This window comes from Nerophis lumbriciformis, linkage group LG16 (assembly GCF_033978685.3).
Source record: "Nerophis lumbriciformis linkage group LG16, RoL_Nlum_v2.1, whole genome shotgun sequence".
NCBI classification, from domain to species: domain Eukaryota; kingdom Metazoa; phylum Chordata; class Actinopteri; order Syngnathiformes; family Syngnathidae; genus Nerophis; species Nerophis lumbriciformis.
In genome coordinates, this window is record NC_084563.2 from 40,141,091 (window position 1) to 40,162,541 (window position 21,451).

Consider the following 21,451-nt stretch of genomic DNA (forward strand, 5'->3'; position numbering starts at 1 on the left):
GAAAGCTCCGCCCCTCTCTTCACCCGAGTGTCCAAAACATGAGGCCGCAAATCCGATGACACAACTACAAAGTCGATCATGGAACTGCGGCCTAGGGTGTCCTGGTGCCAAGTGCACATATGGACACCCTTATGTTTGAACATGGTGTTTGTTATTGACAATCCGTGACGAGCACAAAAGTCCAATAACAAAACACCACTCGGGTTCAGATCCGGGCGGCCATTCTTCCCAATCACGCCTCTCCAGGTTTCACTGTCGTTGCCAACATGAGCGTTGAAGTCCCCCAGTAGAACGAGGGAATCACCCGGGGGAGCACTCTCCAGTACTCCCTCGAGTGAATCCAAAAAGGGTGGGTAATCTGAACTGCCGTTGGGCGCGTAAGCGCAAACAACAGTCAGGACCCGTCCCCCCACCCGAAGGCGGAGGGAAGCTACCCTCTCGTCCACCGGGTTGAACTCCAACGTGCAGGCTTTGAGCCGAGGGGAAACAAGAATTGCCACCCCAGCCCGTCGCCTCTCATTGCTGGCAACGCCAGAGTGGAAGAGAGTCCAGCCCCTGTCAAGAGAACTGGTTCCAGAGCCCTTGCTGTGCGTCGAAGTGAGTCCGACTATATCTAGCCGGAACTTCTCCACTTCGCGCACTAGCTCAGGCTCCTTCCCCCCCAGCGAGGTGACGTTCCACGTCCCAAGAGCTAGCTTCTGTAGCCGAGGATCGGACCGCCAAGTGCCCTGCCTTCGGCTTCCGCCCAGCTCACATCGCACCCGACCTCTATGACCCCTGCTATGGGTGGTGAGCCCATTGGAGGGGGGACCCACGTTGCCTCTTCGGGCTGTGCCCGGCCGGGCCCCATGGGGACAGGCCCGGCCACCAGGCGCTCGCCATCGTGCCACACCTCCGGGCCTGGCTCCAGAGGAGGGCCCCGGTGACCCGCGTCCGGGCGAGGGAAATCTGGGTTCCTTGTTCGTGTTCTTCATAGAGGTCTTCGAGCTGCTCTTTGTCTGATCCCTCACCTAGGACCAGTTTGCCTTGGGAGACCCTACCAGGGGGCATAGAAGCCCCCGGACAACATAGCTCCTAGGATCATTGGGACACGCAAACTCCTCTACCACGTTAAGGTGGCAGCTCAGAGAGGAGGATAATGATTACATGCAAAAAAAAAAAAAAACATCAAATATGTTGTCTTTGAAGCATATTCAACTGAATATGGGTTGAAAATGATTTGCAAATCATTGTATTCCGTTTATATGTACATCTAACACAATTTCCCAACTCATATGGAAACGGGGTTTGTATAATTGGCTCTCATGATGTCTGCATGAGTTGTAGTCAGTGTTGTAGTTGTTGGAATAATTGTTTGTAAGTTATCACAAAAGAAACGTTGTATTACATTATGTTCCTGATAAGAAGATGAAGGCTGTCTTTCGAGGCCTAACAAGAGGAAGAAGGCTTGTGAAACTCCACTGTAATTTCAACATGGACAGATGGCAGGATCTGCTCAACTTCCAGAGGAACTCTCTTTGAAGTGTTAAACGAACTCTCTTTGAAGTATTTCACAAACTCTCTTCCAACTATTTGGTAACCGAGGTCAACGCTATTTACGACCCGCTGCCCTCTTGAAGTCGCTGTGGTCAGGAGACGGGAGGGGTTAGCCATTGTCCTCCAACACCTGCCATAGCTGGATCCAGGAAGAGCCCAAGCCCGAGACATCCTCTTCTTTGTCTTCAATGTGACCGAAAACAATGACTGTTTTACATACTTTCCATTCCTGCTGAGACATGTGTTGGTGCGTGAACATTGAATATCTAAATAAAAGAGGAGACGAAAACCTTCTTCGTCAGAGCGTGGTGCAGGACTGTACAGAGAGTGCAGTGGCCATGTCTCTCCTCAATATTGAGTCCAAATTGAATTCTGTCTCTGTTTGATTCCTTGCCTTTTGTCTTGTTTAATAGATGTCCTCAGTGTTTGAACGTGACATCTTATTGGTCCTTCGAGCCGTATTCCAACACGTCTGACGATTCCAGCATGAGTGAGTGAAACCAGAAAGACCATGGCAACCAAATCCTGATTGAGGAACTGCTTTCTTCATTTCGGGCTGGAATTGGAAAGACTGACGGAAAATCCGAGGACAAGAGGAAGTAACGCAGAGAGCAGTGAGTATGTTTTAAATTGACGAAGAAAGAAACGACTAAGAAAAAGCGTGTGACTGAGGGTTGCGACGCATAGACAAACCCTGTAAATCCTAGGCTCTAACAGGTAAAAAGGCCAAATAATTAGAGGGACGTCGGAGTCCAACGTCCGTGAGTATTAAAATTTTAAATAAAAACTGAATTAAAATAAAAACTGAAGAAGCCAAAATACAGCAGGTAAACGGAACCGCGATAACTGAAATCCGTAATATCCATAAACAAACATACTGGAGGGTGTCGGAGCCCACAATAATTTGAAATATCCGTGAACCATTATCCTGGAGACGACGGAGTCCAACGCAGACCTAAAATGGTCTATTCAGAATAAAAACTGAATTTTGTCCATAAAAAACAATAACCTGGAGAGCGACGGAGTCCTCATGAAACATTGAAATTTCCGTAGATCAATATACTGAAAGGTGTGAATGTGAGAGTGTGTGGGAGTAATCGCCATTAGGCTATCACTCCATATTAAAGTTTTGAGAAGTAAATAGTGGGTTATTGTGGATGCTCTAGGCAAGACACCTCCACTGGGGAACCATCTCCAGTAGAAGCGACGTGTACCACAATAATAAATTAAACCACTATCTTACAAACAAGACAAAAGTAATCCTTATAAGTTCGGCTCTGTAGGGGACGACGGATTACTCCAAGTTCTTAAAATGAAAAATAGAAAAATAAATGGTAACATTGAGATTGAGTGTGGGGAGGGACAGAGAGAGAGAAAAAGCAAATAGGAGAAAATATCAAAGTGCTAAAGTGAGAGAAAAGTAAAAATAAATGAAGAAATGGGGAAAAATCAATAATAAGAATTAATGCAAAATGAAATAAACTAATGCGAAAGAGAGATAATGGGGGTATTGAAATAAGAGATGAAGAAAAGGTAGACTGAAGATATACATGTATGTTTGTATATATAAAGAGCGCTTTTATATATACAAATATATATATGTATAATTAAATAATGGAACAAATAAAAACCTAGATTAATAACTATAATAAGAGTTGAGATGTATAGTATGATAAAATGATAAAGTGGGTTACATGTTTATTAGCTGAGGAAAGAAGAGAGAAAAAAAGAAGAGAAATCTCTTCAAGTGTTGCTGACCTCTGCCCTTAGGAGTGCACTCACGCACTTACACACCACCGTGTGTGTGTGTGTGCGTGGCGCAGTGGGGGAGGTGTGAAAATGAATTTATTACATGTAAGTTTAAAGTAGGTTTAACTTTGAAGTGTAGTATAACATTCTTAGGTTAGATTATGTTTTAGACATTTGCAACACCATACATCTGAGTGTTGAGCTAAAATAAAATAAGGACATAACATAGAATAAATAAGGAGGTATGGCAATCAGGAAAACTATCAGCTAGCGATAGACAACTGTTTGCTTTGAATATTATTGAATAGTAATTGCAAATAAGAAATATAAACAATGGGAAGAATGTAAATTCAGAGTGTAAAAGTATAGATTAAGTGGCGTATAGACAGTTAAGTGAGTTTAAAACATTACTTAAAAAATACATAAAGTAATATGCATAACATTTGAATTAGGAGGAAAAATAACATTAGCGTTATTAAATCATCTACATAGTGAAAGACACAAAATAAGCAAAATAAAAGTACAATTATGCAAATGAGAAGTAAAGGATCTAGGACGTTCTCTAAACAAAAATGGATGCACTATTGTGGAAAATAGAAAAACTAAGTACGGCAAGTACAAAAACCACAAATAAAGAAGCAAATGAGGTAATTTCTAGGATTAACTAATTATTGTAGAAGTTGGATACCAAATTATGCTGAAATAGTAGCTCCTTTAAGTAAATTAATGAAAAAAATAAATCATCTGTAGAGTGGAATTCAGAAGCTAAAGCAGCATTCTGTGAAATAAAAATAGAACAAAATGTGCGGTTGTTACAGTAACGAAAATTTGGAACGCTATCAAATTACCATCAAATTGCTCAATGCAAGCGGCAGAACTAGAAGCACTAATAGAAGCATGTAAAGTAATGAAAGATCAAAAGGTCACAATATATATAAAGATAGCCAAAATATAAGAATGATAAAGTCAACAGGAAAACCTGTAACACATGGAGAACTATTAAAAGAATTAGTAGAAGCAGTACAGCTACCAGCTAAAATAGCAATATGCAAATGTGCGACACACACCAAAGGAACAGATACAGTATCAATAGGAAATGTGTTTGCTGACAAAACAGCAAAACAAGCAACAGAAAAGGAAATACAAATTTCAAACGACAAAACTAGTGACATGAATAATGATATACTAAAAGATATGCAACAACAAAGTACTCCAAAAGAAAAAGATAAATGGATAAAAAAAACGGAGTCACGTTGAACAAAGAAGACATCTATGTATGTCCAGACAATAAACCAATCTTACAAAGAAAAATCTGTATAAGTGAGCAGCAATATTGAGCCATGGTTGAACTCATGGCTCAACAGGAGGGATATGAATACCCTTCTACAGAAGTACTATGCTTCCTATAGTTTAATTCTTATAAAAATTTTTTTTATAAAACATCTATGCAATTAACTAAATAAGAGTGAAGGAAAACATTATTGTCTGGTCATAGTAGATGCATTTTCAAAGTAGGTAGAAATATTTCCTAAAGGAAAAGCAGATGTGCCGACAGTAGCAAAAGCATTATGCAAATATTTAGTAAAAATGTACATTAACATTACAAGTACAACAGGACTAACACCATTTGAAAGATAGTGGAAAGACCAAGCTGAGTACACTTAGCACATAGTAAAAAGATCATATAATGGGAAAAAGTATTTGGGATTGTATTTAAAAAGGTCATATAATGGAAAAAAAAAAGTATTTGGAATTGTATTTATGTTATCAAAGGGACATGTTAACTAGCACACTACAAATTCCACTGTGACAAAGTTGTAAGCATACCATTTGATGGTGTGTCAAAGTTTGATTATAATTGGTTCCTGTTTTGGTAATTAATTTGTTCCTTATGGCGGAGCAAGTGGAAAAGGCTACAAAAACTGATTGTGTTGTATGTATAAGCCCAGACAATTACTCAAGATGAGTCAAAAAAAAAAATAAAAAAAATTGAATTGAAGTAATGAGCAAAACAAAATTGACCCTGTCGCTAAAGAGACAAAACTGTTACAAACTGGTCAAGGGGGTGACCCCGGGATGCAGAGACGAGAGGCAAGTTTGAATAACAAAAAGAGAAAACATTTAATGAGTCCAAAAAGTGTAACAAAAAGCGATGGGGGCAGAAGTGCACACCATGAATACTTAAATGAAAACAGGTTTCTCAGTGGTCAGCAAGGGGAGAAGCCAGGGCACACTATGAAACAGGATAAAGTCCTTGTTGCCTCAAGGAGGCTAGGAAACAAACACAACACGTTAGGATTTACAGGATTAAGGAAAAAACAACATACCGGGACTGACGAGGCGAAGTAGGCACATGCACGTGGAAGGTGCAGGAAAAATAACCAGCAAGGCCCAGCTGTGGGTGACGAGCTTAAATACTCTGAAGAAAATGGTTTGCAGGTGTGCCTAGTGTCCGCCCCTCGCTGGAGACTAATGAGCTGAGGAAAAATCACAATAAAAGAGAAAGCAGGGAAATAAAAACACAACAGTACCCCCCCCCCCTTAAAGGACGCCACCTGGCGGCTTACCTGGTTTCTCTGGAAAACGAACATAAAATGTATTTAAAAGTGTAGGGTCTAGGATAAGGGAACGCGAGACCCAGGATCGGTCCTCGGGGCCGTAGCCCTCCCAGTCCACCAGATACTGGAAACCCCTGCCCCTTCTCCTCACATCAAGAATGGCCTTGACAGAGAACGCAGGATGGCCATCAATAAGCCTGGGAGGTGGAGGAGGCACCTCTGGAGGACTCAAGAGACTGGTGGAAACGGGCTTGATGAGTGAGACGTGGAACGAAGGATGTATCCTTAGGGAGTCAGGAAGGTGTAGTTGAACGGCGGAGGGATTGATGATACGTTCAATGGAAAAAGGCCCAATAAATCTTGGCTGAAGCTTCTTAGAGTCCACTTGGAGAGGAAGATCACGAGACGACAACCACACCTTCTGACCGGGCTTGTAGTCTGGTGCTGTACTGCGGTGGCGGTTAGCAAGGCGCTGGTTGCGCTCTGAGGTGCGTAGCAATGCAGACCGGGTATTGCGCCAGGCTTGATGTGCGCGGTGCAGGTGGGCAGCCACAGATGGGACGGCGACCTCCTTTTCCAGAGAATTAAAAACGGGGGGTTGGTAACCGTAGGCAGAGTGAAAAGGTGACATACCTGTAGCCGAGCTGATGAGTGTATTATGTGCGTACTCTATCCACGGTAGACTGAAGGCCCAGGAGGCCGGCTGCTGGTGGCAGACGCAGCGGATTGCGGCCTCTAGGTCTTGATTGGTGCGTTCAGTCTGACCGTTAGTCTGTGGGTGGTATCCTGAGGAAAGACTGGGTGATGCTCCTAATGCCTTGCAGAACGCCTTCCAAACAGCAGACGAGAATTGTGGACCTCTATCCGAAACTACATCCACTGGGATACCATGCAGCCGGAAGACATGGCGTACGAGCAGTTCAGCAGTCTCGAGTGCAGAGGGTAACTTGGCCAGAGCGACAAAATGGGCCATCTTAGAAAAGCGGTCAACCAAAGTCAATATCACTGTGTTGCCCTTGGATGGTGGAAGTCCTGTGACAAAGTCCAATGCCACATGGGACCACGGGCGGGAGGGAATGGGAAGCGGGCGCAGAAGACCGGCTGGTGCCCGGTGTGATGCTTTATTACGGGCACAAGAGGCACAGGCCGATACAAAGTCCTTTGTGTCAGCCCTGAAGGTTGGCCACCAGAAGCGCTGGGACAGGAGGAAAAAAGTACGGGTTATGCCCGGGTGGCAAGCGACCTTGGAGCTGTGGGCCCAGTTTAGTACTTCAGGACGGAGCTCTGGGATCACAAACAAACGCCCTTGAGGGCAGTTCTTAGGAGAGGGAACGTTCTTGAGTCCCTCCTTAACGCGGCCTTCAATGTCCCACTGCAACGCTCCCAGTACTCGTGATGGAGGGATGATTGTCTCGGTCTTGACCTCTTCCTCGGGGCAGGAGTACATCCTCGACAGAGCATCTGGTTTACCATTCTGGGAACCGGGGCGGAAGGTCATGGTAAAATTAAATCTGGCTAGGAACAACGCCCACCTCGCTTGTCTAGGATTGAGCCGTTGAGCAGTACGGATATAGGCCAGATTCTTGTGGTCTGTGAACACCAAAAACGGGGTCTCCGAGCCCTCCAGCCAGTGCCTCCATTCTTGTAGTGCCAACACCACAGCGAGTAGTTCTCTATTGCCAATGTCATAATTACGTTCAGCAGGAGTCAGGCGGCGTGAGAAAAAGGCACAGGGGTGCAGCCTCTGGTCGGTGGTGGAGCGCTGGGAGAGCACAGCCCCCACGCCGGAGTCAGATGCGTCAACCTCGACAACAAATTGAGAGGATATGTTAGGATGGATAAGAACAGGTGCAGAGGTGAACAAAGACTTGAGTTTCTCAAAAGCAGATTGAGTCTCTGAGGTCCACAAAAAGGGAAGCTTAATGGAAGTAAGTCTTGTTAATGGTTCCGCTACTCGACTAAAATTACGAATAAAACGACGATAAAAATTAGCGAAACCTAGAAACCTTTGAAGGAGCTTCCTAGAAGTGGGTGTGGGCCAATCAACCACTGCCTGTATTTTCGCCGGATCTGCTCGGAGTTGACCCCTCTCAACAATAAAACCCAAAAAAGGAACCGACTCAGAATGAAAAACACATTTCTCAGCTTTGACATACAGACGATTTTCAAGAAGGCGTTGGAGCACTAAGCGAACATGCTGGACGTGTAGTTCAGGGGTAGGTGAGAAAATTAGTATATCGTCTAAATAAACTACCACGAAACGGTCGAGCATGTCGCGCAGGACGTCATTTATGAGGCCCTGAAAAACGGCAGGAGCATTGGTGAGGCCGAAAGGCATGACCAGATATTCAAAATGTCCTAGGGATGTGTTGAAAGCAGTTTTCCATTCATCTCCTTGCTTAATTCTAACTAAATGGTAAGCATTGCGGAGGTCCAATTTGGTGAAATGTCTAGCAGTGTGTAGTGGGTTGAAAGCTGAGTCGAGAAGCGGAAGCGGATATTTATTCTTAACAGTAATATTATTGAGGGCACGGTAATCGATGCAGGGGCGAAGTGTCTTGTCCTTCTTCTCCACAAAAAAGAACCCGGCAGCTAGTGGAGAGTTGGATGGGCGGATAAGACCAGAAGCAAGTGAAGTAGTGATATAGTCCTCTAGAGCATGTCTTTCGTGTCGAGAAATGTTGTATAGTCGCGAAGAAGGGAGTGTAGCACCAGGGAGGAGATCAATACCACAATCGTAGGGACGGTGTGGAGGTAACGACAACGCTCGATCTTTGCTAAAAACTTCTTTAAGGTCGTGATAAGCAGTGGGCACAACCGACAAATCAATGACTTCCTGTGTGACGACGCGCGAGGACCTTGTGCGAGGGCATGCAGACCGCAGACAATGTAAATGACAAAAAATTCCCCAATTAATTATTGTAGCTTTGGCCCAGTCAATATGGGGATTGTGTTTAGCTAGCCAGGTAAGCCCAAGCACAACCGGAGCAGAACGAGAGGGTATGACTAGAAAAACGATTGATTCAAAATGGTTCCCAGATAATTGAAGAGATAACGGAAGGGTCTGATGTATAACGCTCGCCAGGTGACCTCCGTCGAGGGATCGGACAACTCTAGATTTATGTAACTTAGTAACGGGTATGGAATAACGCTTAATTACAGACTCATCGATGAAATTATCGTCGGAACCAGAATCAACAAGTGCCCTAATGTCCAATTTCTGGGATAAGTCCCAGGCTAGCGTACACGATAGTTGAAGTCTGGACAGTGTCTGACCTGTAGCGGACAGTAGAGGGGCATGGTCGATCGCTGGAGGATGTGAAGCTGGAACAGGGCGAGGAGGCGACGCCTGAGTGCGTAGAGGTGGCGGCGCTTGAGTGCGTAGAGTTGGCGGCGCTTGAGTGCGTAGAGTTGGCGGCGCTTGAGTGCGTGGAGGTGGCGGCGCTTGAGTGCGGCGGCGAACAGGACGATGAGGACAGTGGGAGAGGCGATGCTCCACTTCTCCACAATATAAACACAGTTGGAGGCGGATGCGACGATCCCTCTCAGCTGGAGATAGACGATTACCTCCGAGCAGCATGGGTTCCTCTTCCTGTGGTATCGGCAGGGCATCGACACTGGGTATCGGTGCAAATGTTTGACGCGCTCCATGGCCACTCCCACTGCGCGACGAAGTGCAGAGTCCCTGACGTCGAAAACTCTCTCTCTCCCAGTCAACGAGGCGATTTTCAACCCTCCCCGCCAGAGCGACAAGCTCGTCGAGGTTGTCGGGAGTCTTGAGCGGGATCATGTGTTTCCGGACTCGCTCAGCCAGACCGAGGGAGAAGACGTCCACCAATGCGGAAGTGGGCCATCCGCTCTCAGCAGCGAGCCTTCGGAATTCGATGGCGAAGTCCGTGACGCTGCGCTGACCTTGCTGTAGACGAAGTAATGACCGTGCTGCCTCACGTCCTGGTCTTTCGCGCTGGAAAATGTTCTTCATGGCTTTGGCAAAAGCGGCATACGAGGCACACACGGGAGATTGACGCCCCCATTCCGCGGTGGCCCAGGCGGAAGCCCGGCCACTCATATGGGACATGACAAAAGCCACACGAGCTCTTTCAGTGTAAAAAGAGGTTGGCAATAGTTCAAAAAAAATCTCACACTGGGTGAGGAAAGACCGCACGTCACCTGACTCGCCGGAGAAACGCTCGGGCTTGGAGAGTGGTGGACACGTAGCAGGAGGGGTGTCGTCAGGCAACGGAATCTCTGCGGGTCGAGGATGGCTCAGCGGGACTGCTGCGTCGGCGGTGGGGGAAGTCATCGACTGCAGAGCGGTGAGTACGCTTCCCAGCTTTGTCTCCAAGATATTTATGCGAGCATCTTGGCGTTCCGCCATGGCTTTGACGCCAGCCCTAAGCACGCCAAATTGTTCTTCCTGTTGGTCTAGAGTTCTTCTGACCGGGTCGATCTCTGCGAGGTCCATGATGTGGCTGGTTATTATGTTACAAACTGGTCAAGGGGGTGACCCCGGGATGCAGAGACGAGAGGCAAGTTTGAATAACAAAAAGAGAAAACATTTAATGAGTCCAAAAAGTGTAACAAAAAGCGATGGGGGCAGAAGTGCACACCATGAATACTTAAATGAAAACAGGTTTCTCAGTGGTCGGCAAGGGGAGAAGCCAGGGCACACTATGAAACAGGATAAAGTCCTTGTTGCCTCAAGGAGGCTAGGAAACAAACACAACACGTTAGGATTTACAGGATTAAGGAAAAAACAACATACCGGGACTGACGAGGCGAAGTAGGCACATGCACGTGGAAGGTGCAGGAAAAATAACCAGCAAGGCCCAGCTGTGGGTGACGAGCTTAAATACTCTGAAGAAAATGGTTTGCAGGTGTGCCTAGTGTCCGCCCCTCGCTGGAGACTAATGAGCTGAGGAAAAATCACAATAAAAGAGAAAGCAGGGAAATAAAAACACAACAAAAACAGAAACCAATATTTGATAAATATGTGAAAAAGCTAATTATACCTGCATTAAAATGCAAGGCTCTGTACAACAGTTAGGAAACATATCATCAGATAACTGCATACACATAGTAAAAGTATCAATATTTGTACAAGAATTGTTAACACGCCTTAACAGTTTGATATCTGAACATTGGAAAATAACTAGACATGATGTAAACTGGCAAAGTGTTGTAGATCCAACTTATATTGATGGGTGTCCAAAGAAGTATATCTGATGACTATAAATTGGTAAATCAAGTTGCAGCTGGATTTGAATCATACGTCTACTGGTGGTGTACGATTAACAAGAATGTTGACAGAATAAACTACGTCCACTACAATGTACAGAGATTGGAAAATTACACAGGCCAAGATTTGAAGCCGTCGCTAATCAACTCGCCACCGCCACCTTCTTTATGGCTTTTCAAAACCGTATGTTGCAAAAAAGGGGGCATGTGCGCGATATTTGGTGAACAGTGTTGCATGTTCGTACCAAACTGCACTGACCAAAGCACTGGAAGGCCTGCACACCCTTAACGGTAAACTGAAAGAGCATTCAGGCATAGATACATCTATGTGGGAGGGGTGGTTGGACGTATTTGGCAAATACAAGTCTTTGGTATCTGGTATCTATGGCCGTGTTCAGCAATACTGACGTTGTGTGGATGTTGTTGTATTCCCTGTCTGTTCTCTGTTTAACCGTCTGATTACCACAGCGATTAGCCCAGCGGATGATAAAGCTGTTCAGATGTACTTCCTGGTGGACGACAAGGAAGATGAATCTGAAGACGAGGATACCTACCAGGATGGTGTTCCTGATTTATTTCCAGAAATGTCATAAATATGAGGAAAAATGTATGTTCAATTCTGAGTGTAAACATAACTTTGTCGTAAGGAAATTAACCATTAACTGAAAATTGCGAGAATAAGTTATTAGGGATAAGGAGATTATGGGAACGTTTTTGCGATAAACAGGAGGGAAATGTTGGAATAATTGTTTGTAAGTTATCACAAAAGAAACGTTGTATTACATTATGTTCCTGATAAGAAGATGGAGGCTGTCTTTCGAGGCCTAACAAGAGGAAGAAGGCTTGTGAAACTCCACTGTGATTTCAACACGGACAAATGGCAGGATCTGCTCAACTTCCAGAGGAACTCTCTTTGAAGTGTTAAACGAACTCTCTTTGAAGTATTTCACAAAATCTCTTCCAACTATTTGGTAACCGAGGTCAACGCTACTTACGACCCACTGCCCTCTTGAAGTCGCTGTGGTCAGGAGACGGGAGGGGTTAGCCATTGTCCTCCAACACCTGCCCTAGCTGGATCCAGGAAGAGCCCAAGCCCGAGACATCCTCTTCTTTGTCTTCAATGTGACCGAAAACAATGACTGTTTTACATACTTTCCATTCCTGCTGAGACATGTGTTGGTGCGTGAACATTGAATACCTAAATAAAAGAGGAGACGAAAACCTTCTTCGTCAGAGCGTGGTGCAGGACTGTACAGAGAGTGCAGTGGCCATGTCTCTCCTCAATATTGAGTCCAAATTGAATTCTGTCTCTGTTTGATTCCTTGTCTTTTGTCTTGTTTAATAGATGTCCTCAGTGTTTGAACGTGACAGTAGTTGAAGGAAAAAGTGAACACCATGATCCGTCTATGAAATGAATGTGCCGCCGTATGCTTAAAATGCGCAAAATACATAGATATTACGCGTTATTATGAATGTGCCCGTTACTACACTATATATATACTTACAGCATGTATACAACACGTTGATAAAGGTGTATTGTCTTTTTTTAAGCGCTTCAAGGGCAGACTCCTAAAGGCTCCATTGTAAGCGGACTTTTTTCGCATTTAGTAAGAGTGCATAAAAAAAAAAAACATGTGTGTTTGTCTTACATCGGGATCGTGACTGATAGGCAAAATTCCAAAAAAAAGTGCAGTTCCCCTTTTAATGTAAAACAATTATTCCACAGTCAACATCCCTTGCAAATTTTTTTTAACTAAAAGAGGTTTTTCTTGCGGACACCGCAGCGTCTCTCCTGTTCACAGGTACACCACAGATGTAACCGTTCCGTTAGTTCAGTATTTAACATAGTCATTTATCATCATCTGCGTACAACTGTATTTATACACTGTGGAGGGGGGCGTGGCCTGCGGGCCTGCCGCGGAACGGGGTGTGCCAGGACCGGCCTCGAAGACAGCGACAGGTGAGTTGATGGCCCAGGTGGGCCTTGTTATCTATCAATCAATCAATCAATCAATGTTTATTTATATAGCCCTAAATCACAAGTGTCTCAAAGGGCTGCACAAGCCACAACAACATCCTCGGTACAAAACCCACATAAGGGCAAGGAAAAACTCACCCCAGTGGGACGTCGATGTGAATGACTATGAGAAACCTTGGAGAGGACCGCATATGTGGGTAGCCCCCCCCCGCCCCCCCCCCCCCCTCTAGGGGAGACCGAATGCAATGGATGTCGAGTGGGTCTGACATAATATTGTGAGAGTCCAGTCCATAGTGGATCCAACATAATAGTAAGAGTCCAGTCCATAGTGGGGCCAGCAGGAGACCATCCCGAGCGGAGACGGGTCAGCAGCACAGAGATGTTCCCAGCCGATGCACAGGTGAGCGGTCCACCCCGGGTCCCGACTCTGGACAGCCAGCACTTCATCCATGGCCACCGGACCTGTGCCCTCCCCTCCACAAGGAAGAGGGGAGCAGAGGAGAAAAGAAAAGAAACGGCAGATCAACTGGTCTAAAAGGGGGTTCTATTTAAAGGCTAGAGTATACAAATGAGTTTTAAGATGGGACTTAAGATGGGACTTAAATGCTTAAATCTAATCAACCGTCACCTTTATTAGCAGCAGCCGGTACGAGACACGGGGTTGGAGTTGGAGTGGGAGCTGGAGAGAGAGAGAGACACAGACGCAGAAAAGACATTTTGCTGGAAAACAAAAACCTTGCACTATTTGATGAGAATAAAACTGTTGTACCCCTGATCCGGGCTCTTGTGGCAGTGTGTGGTGGTCCGAGGAACCCACTAAGAGGGCAACTTCTACATACACCTTTGCTAATGTCAAGGACGCCGTTCATGTGCAAGGAAAATACAATTGCGCCCAAAGTGCCCTGTTATGATGAAACATGTGCATATGACATCACCGTGGAGACAGAAGAAAACAATGTCAAGATCTTCCCTCTAGGTATTGATAACTATCACCTGTCTTCTTCTTCTCATTGAAATGGAAAAGGTTTAGAGTTATCCAAGCTCTGACGTCATTTAGGCAGGCTGCCATTGAGTTCACTAGAGATGCGTCATTCCCTTTTAAAAGGAAGATCTGACAGTCACAATATTTTGCCAGACATAGGGCTAACAGACAATAATAACGCATTTTAGAACCTACTGCAATTTGTGGACATATATGATGTCTTTTTGTGAAACATTTTAGTGAGTGCATTTTGTTTGTTGAAAGAGGGAAGCGGGTTGAGAGATTGTCTGAGAAGCAAAAGAAAAAAGACCTCCGGTCCGATGTTGACGCTTGGCAGCAGTGATAGACGAATCATGAACAAATAGTTGAAAATCGGCAAGTTTTTTTACTGAATTGAGGACTCATCATTAACTCGTTCAATGCTACTTCTACAAACCCTGTTTCCTTATGAGTTGGGAAATTGTGTTAGATGTAAATACAAACGGAATGCAATGATTTGCAAATCATTTTCAACCCATATTCAGTTGAATATGCTACAAAGACAACACATTTGATGTTCAAACTGATAAACATTTTTTTTTTTTGCAAATAATCATTAACTTTAGAATTTGTTAGTAGCAACACTGAAACGACATGGTCGCATAGTGATGCGGATGTGGTTCTCCCAAGGATGCAGACGGCTTCGGACACAGCTTGCAGGTAGGAAAATGATTTATTTTAAATATAAATCATATGGTGAATAACAAAAAGACATGCACGTAGCACAAAAGGCAAAACAAAAGGACTAGCGTGGGAGCTAGCAGGAAAAAATAGCATAGCATGAAATCTAAGTAGTCGTTAACAGTTGTATGAGAACAAACTACGAAGCCAGACAGAGTGAGGCCAGAGCAAAGACTAAACAGCCCTCTGATTAGCGCCCGGGCAACAGGTGCGCGTCCCGAACACTAACCAGAGGCAGGTGCGCACAATCTGCCGTCATGGCAACAGAAACAAACTAAACTCAAGGTGCTGAAAACACGTGACACAAACATAAACAAACTCTGATCCGGGCAGCGGATCGTAACAGTACCCCCCCCTTAAAGGACAGATTCCAGATGTCCCTTGACACTAAATAAAACTAGAACCCAAAAAACAAGGAATAGTTCGAGAGTCAAGGGAGGGTGGAGGGAGGATTTGGTGGTGGGTCGCCAGGCCACGTGTCCCCGAATCCACCGGGGAAGAGTCAGGTGGCGGCGGCGAGTGGAACGCCGCTGCCGCAGGCGAGGCGGGCGACCACGGAAAGGCCACATTCGTGGCTGCCGAGAAGGTGGGCGTGAGTGGCGCCAGAAGTTCAGCAGCCGGAGAGTTCTACGACTACGTCTCGGGTGTCGCTGCTGTTTGCGCCACTGGCGTCCATAAACAAACCTTCGAGAGCGCCGCTTGCGCAGCCAGACCACTCGAGGTCGCTGAGACGAAGACGAGGAGAGAGCAGACGTCGCCGTGGAAACAGGAGGAGCCGACGTCGCCGTGGAAGCAGGAGGAGCCGACGTCGCCGTGGAGGCAGGAGGAGCCGACGTCGCCGTGGAGGCAGGAGGAGCCGACGTCGCCGTGGAGGCAGGAGGAGCCGACGTCGCCGTGGAGGCAGGAGGAGCCGACGTCGCCGTGGAGGCAGGAGGAGCCGACGTCGCCGTGGAGGCAGGAGGAGACGTCGTCGCCGTGGAGGCAGGTGCAGGTTCTGGTACCAGCCGTGGAGTGGGTGCAGGTTCTGGTACCAGCCGTGGAGCCGGCGCTGGTGTGGGTACCAGCCGTGGAGCCGGCGCTGGTGTGGGTACCAGCCGTGGAGCCGGCGCTGGTGTGGGTACCAGCCTTGGAGCCGGCGCTGGTGTGGGAACCAGTCTTGGAGCCGGCGCTGGTGTGGGTACCAGCCGTGGAGCCGGCGCTGGTGTGGGAACCAGCCGTGGAGCCGGCGCTGGTGTGGGAACCAGCCTTGGAGCCGGGACAGGGGTTGGTCTTGGAGTCGGTGCTGGTGTGAGAACCAGCCTTGGAGCCGGCGCTGGTGTGAGAACCAGCCTTGGAGCCGGCGCTGGTGTGAGAACCAGCCTTGGAGCCGGCGCTGGTGTGAGAACCAGCCTTGGAGCCGGCGCTGGTGTGAGAACCAGCCTTGGAGCCGGCGCTGGTGTGGGAACCAGCCTTGGAGCCGGCGCTGGTGTGGGAACCAGCCTTGGAGCCGGCGCGGGTGTGGGAACCAGCCTTGGAGCCGGCGCTGGTGTGGGAACCAGCCGAGGAACTTGACATGGTGGAGCTTGGCGTGGTGGAGGTACTGGAGACGAAGCTTGGTGTGTCAGCCGAGGTGCAGGAACAGGTGCTAGCCGAGGTGCAGCTGGAGGTGGCCTAGCTGGCGGTTGTGGCTTAGCAGGACGAAGGACTGGTGGAGGTGGCCGTGCAGGAGGTTGCGGTTTAGCACTCCAGAAGACTGGTGGCGGTGGCCTTGCAGGAGGTTGCGGTTTAGCACGCCGAAAGACTGGTGGCGGTGGCCGTGCAGGGGGTTGCGGCTTAGCACGCCGAAAAACTGGTGGCGGTGGCCGTGCAGGAGGTTGCGGCTTAGCACGCCGAAAAACTGGTGGCGGTGGCCGTGCAGGAGGTTGCGGCTTAGCACGCCGAAGTTGTGCCACCGCACTAGCACAGTTCCCAGTACTAGCCCCCCCCTCAAGTGGAAACAGGAGGAGCCGACGTCGCCGTGGAGGCAGGAGGAGCCGACGTCGCCGTGGAGGCAGGAGGAGCCGACGTCGCCGTGGAGGCAGGAGGAGCCGACGTCGCCGTGGAGGCAGGAGGAGCCGACGTCGCCGTGGAGGCAGGAGGAGCCGACGTCGCCGTGGAGGCAGGAGGAGACGTGGTCGCCGTGGAGGCAGGTGCAGGTTCTGGTACCAGCCGTGGAGCGGGTGCAGGTTCTGGTACCAGCCGTGGAGCCGGCGCTGGTGTGGGTACCAGCCGTGGAGCCGGCGCTGGTGTGGGTACCAGCCGTGGAGCCGGCGCTGGTGTGGGTACCAGCCTTGGAGCCGGCGCTGGTGTGGGAACCAGCCTTGGAGCCGGCGCTGGTGTGGGTACCAGCCGTGGAGCCGGCGCTGGTGTGGGAACCAGCCGTGGAGCCGGCGCTGGTGTGGGAACCAGCCTTGGAGCCGGGACAGGGGTTGGTCTTGGAGTCGGTGCTGGTGTGAGAACCAGCCTTGGAGCCGGCACTGGTGTGAGAACCAGCCTTGGAGCCGGCGCTGGTGTGAGAACCAGCCTTGGAGCCGGCGCTGGTGTGAGAACCAGCCTTGGAGCCGGCGCTGGTGTGAGAACCAGCCTTGGAGCCGGCGCTGGTGTGAGAACCAGCCTTGGAGCCGGCGCTGGTGTGGGAACCAGCCTTGGAGCCGGCGCTGGTGTGGGAACCAGCCTTGGAGCCGGCGCTGGTGTGGGAACCAGCCTTGGAGCCGGCGCTGGTGTGGGAACCAGCCGAGGAACTTGACATGGTGGAGCTTGGCGTGGTGGAGGTACTGGAGACAAAGCTTGGTGTGTCAGCCGAGGTGCAGGAACAGGTGCTAGCCGAGGTGCAGCTGGAGGTGGCCTAGCTGGCGGTTGTGGCTTAGCAGGACGAAGGACTGGTGGAGGTGGCCGTGCAGGAGGTTGCGGTTTAGCACGCCGGAAGACTGGTGGCGGTGGCCTTGCAGGAGGTTGCGGTTTAGCACGCCGAAAGACTGGTGGCGGTGGCCGTGCAGGGGGTTGCGGCTTAGCACGCCGAAAAACTGGTGGCGGTGGCCGTGCAGGAGGTTGCGGCTTAGCACGCCGAAAAACTGGTGGCGGTGGCCGTGCAGGAGGTTGCGGCTTAGCACGCCGAAGTTGTGCCACCGCACTAGCACAGTTCCCAGTACTAGCCCCCCCTCAAGACGCGGATACCAGACGCGCTCTTTGCGGTTTGGAACTGTCTTCAAGGGTGGGTGGGGGGAGGTATGGAGGGGGGTATACTCTTCTTCAAATTGTCCAAATTGACTATTATCATCCCCCACTTGAGATTGGGTGGGAGCACAGGGGGAAAAAATATGTGCAGTGGGCGGAGCAATAGTCACTGGGGGCGGAACCAAAGTCACTGGAGGTGGAGTCTGAAAATCAGAATGTGACTGACTAGACTTACACTTAATAAAAATGTCCTGATAATGTCTTATCTTACAATGAAAGTCATTTGGTATTGGCTGACAGAAAGAATTAGAAGATGGAAAAAAAAAATCTTGTTCAATGATGTCATCAGAAGTGGGCGGAGTTACCTCTTCGGGAGGCGCCAATGACATGACATTACTGTTGCAACTGTCCATGTGACTTACAGCCCAATCGGAGAACTTTTTGGCGAAGTGGTCGATGGGGTTGCCAAACATCTGAGGAGGGGGAGTTTGGGCTGAATGTAGCTTGCTTCGGTCCGGGGGAGGAGTTTGCAGGAGCGGCGCGTCTTGGCGGCGAGGGAAAGACCTTCTGGCCGGCTTCCGTCTTCGCTGACGCGTCCCGTACTGCGGGGGTGTGGCGATGTCCTCGGGCCAAACGGAGTGGATTGGGACCAGCTTTCCGTTGGGACCCCATATCAGGTCCTGGCGCTCCGAGGGGGAATAGCGAAGAGTTTCCGCTTCCATTGCTCGCAACACCTCCCACGTACCTTCGTCAAACTCCTCAATGGCGGCCGCGGGAGAATTGTTATTTGCTGGCTTCGTACTGAAACGACGTGGTCGCATAGTGATGCGGATGTGGTTCTCCCAAGGATGCAGACGGCTTCGGACACAGCTTGCAGGTAGGAAAATGATTTATTTTAAATATAAATCATATGGTGAATAACAAAAAGACATGCACGTAGCACAAAAGGCAAAACAAAAGGACTAGCGTGGGAGCTAGCAGGAAAAAATAGCATAGCATGAAATCTAAGTAGTCGTTAACAGTTGTATGAGAACAAACTACGAAGCCAGACAGAGTGAGGCCAGAGCAAAGACTAAATAGCCCTCTGATTAGCGCCCGGGCAACAGGTGCGCGTCCCGAACACTAACCAGAGGCAGGTGCGCACAATCTGCCGTCATGGCAACAGAAACCAACTAAACTCAAGGTGCTGAAAACACGTGACACAAACATAAACAAACTCTGATCCGGGCAGCGGATCGTAACAAACACGTGACAAAGAAGTTGGGAAAGGTGGCAATAAATACTGATAAAGTTGAGGAATGCTCATCAAACACTTATTTGGAACATCCCACAGGTGATCAGGCTAATTGGGAACAGGTGGGTGCCATGATTGGGTATAAAAGCAGCTTCCATGAAATGCTTAGTCATTCAAAAACAAGGATGGGGAGAGGGTCACCACTTTGTGAACAACTGCGAGAGCAAATTATCCAACACTTCTCAACGAGCTATTGCAAGGAATTTAGGGATTTCACCATCATCGGTCCGTAATATCATCAAAAGGTTCAGAGAATCTGGAGAAATCACTGCACGTAAGCGACGATATTACGGACCTTCGATCCCTCAGACGGTACTGCATCAACAAGCGACATCAGTGTGTAAAGGATATCACCACATGGGCTCAGGAACACTTCAGAAAACAACTGTCAGTAACTACATTTCGTCGCTACATCTGTAAGTGCAAGTTAAAACTCTACTATGAAAAGCAAAAGCCATTTATCAACAACACCCAGAAACGCCGCGGGCTTGTCTAAGATGGACTGATGCAACGTGGAAGAGTGTTCTGTGGTCTGACGAGTCCACATTTCAAATGGTTTTTGGAAACTGTGGACGTCGGGTTTCGTAGATAAATTCAAAAAAGGAAACTGTAATATGTCATTAATTATGCAACTGTTATCCTAACTGCATTTGTATGAATGTATGAATGTTCATTGAAAGTCTTCTTTCCTTTTCCCACACTAGCTGAATCTTCAGGGGATTGACAAAGACTCAACTTTCACTGAATCTCAGACTTTGAATGAAGACTACTTGGTTCACAGATACTGAACGGAGGCTGAGTCTCACTGAATCAATCAGAACAATCAGGACGGTATAGCTCAGTTGGTAGAGCGAGTGTGCCAGCAACTTGAGGGTTGCAGGTTCAATCCCCGCTTCCGCCATCCTAGTCACTGCCGTTGTGTCCTTGGGCAAGACACTTTACCCACCTGCTCCCAGGGCCACCCACACTGGTTTAAATGTAACTTAGATATTGGGTTTCACTATGTAAAGCGCTTTGAGTCACTTGAGAAAAAGCGCTATATAAATGTAATTCACTTCACACAACAATCCAATAAAAAACTCAACAACACCCTCTCGTGAGCTATAGAGTTTGTGATGAAGGTGGCTGATCTGATCTATTAACGATCACTAACTACTTATTTAAATAATGTAAATGAAGCGGTGAATTTACGGTATGTTATTTGTGTAGCAGTTTTATTTCATGTTTAATGTGCTAGCTCATTGATTCTTAAACTATGTCCATCTGGTGATTTGCCAAGTACAGTGTTCTAGTTTCCTTCATTCAAACGCTGTGTTACTGTTCAAACTGTGTATAATGCATACTTGCCAACCTTGAGACCTCCGATTTCGGGAGGTGGGGGGTGGGGGGCGTGGTCGGGGGTGGGTCGGGGGGCGTGGTTAAGATATATATATATAAGAAATACTTGACTTTCAGTGAATTCTAGCTATATATATGTATATATTTTATTATATATATATGTATACATATATATATATATATTTATATATATAAATAAATAAAATAAATACTTAAATTTCAGTGTTCATTTATTTACACATACACACACATAACACTCATCTACTCATTGTTGAGTTAAGGGTTGAATTGGCCATCCTTGTTCTATTCTCTGTCACTATTTCAGAACACACACATTATACAAATATACATTATAAAATCAATAAGAAAACGGGAGCTCTAATTTGGGAGTCTGAATTAGGATCAGAAGTTCCTATATAAACATTGCGCACTCACGTCGCCTTTTTGTATTGATTACTGCAGCTGTGCACTGGATTCATTCACAAATACAAACTACAACTCACAAACACTTTAGAGTTAGGCTCCACCATCAGAATGTGTACTTAAACTTATAAAGATCACATGGATATTATTCAGTGAGTTGATTCACCAAAACTAACCTGTTATACAGGAGGAAAAAGCACACAGGACGTTTCAATTGTTCACAAACTGGTCACGCTCATCAGAATGACAAGACACTTCCGGTCTGCAGGTGATAGCATTCATTTGGGAAGAAACACCCTACTGCCCCCTACTGACCAATGTGAATACTGATAAATCTGTAATGACAGCTCCAAAAACGAATTCAAACCACAAAATAAAATAAATAAATCAACACAAAAATGTGACACATTATGGGTGGGTCACATATGCATGTACAGTAGATG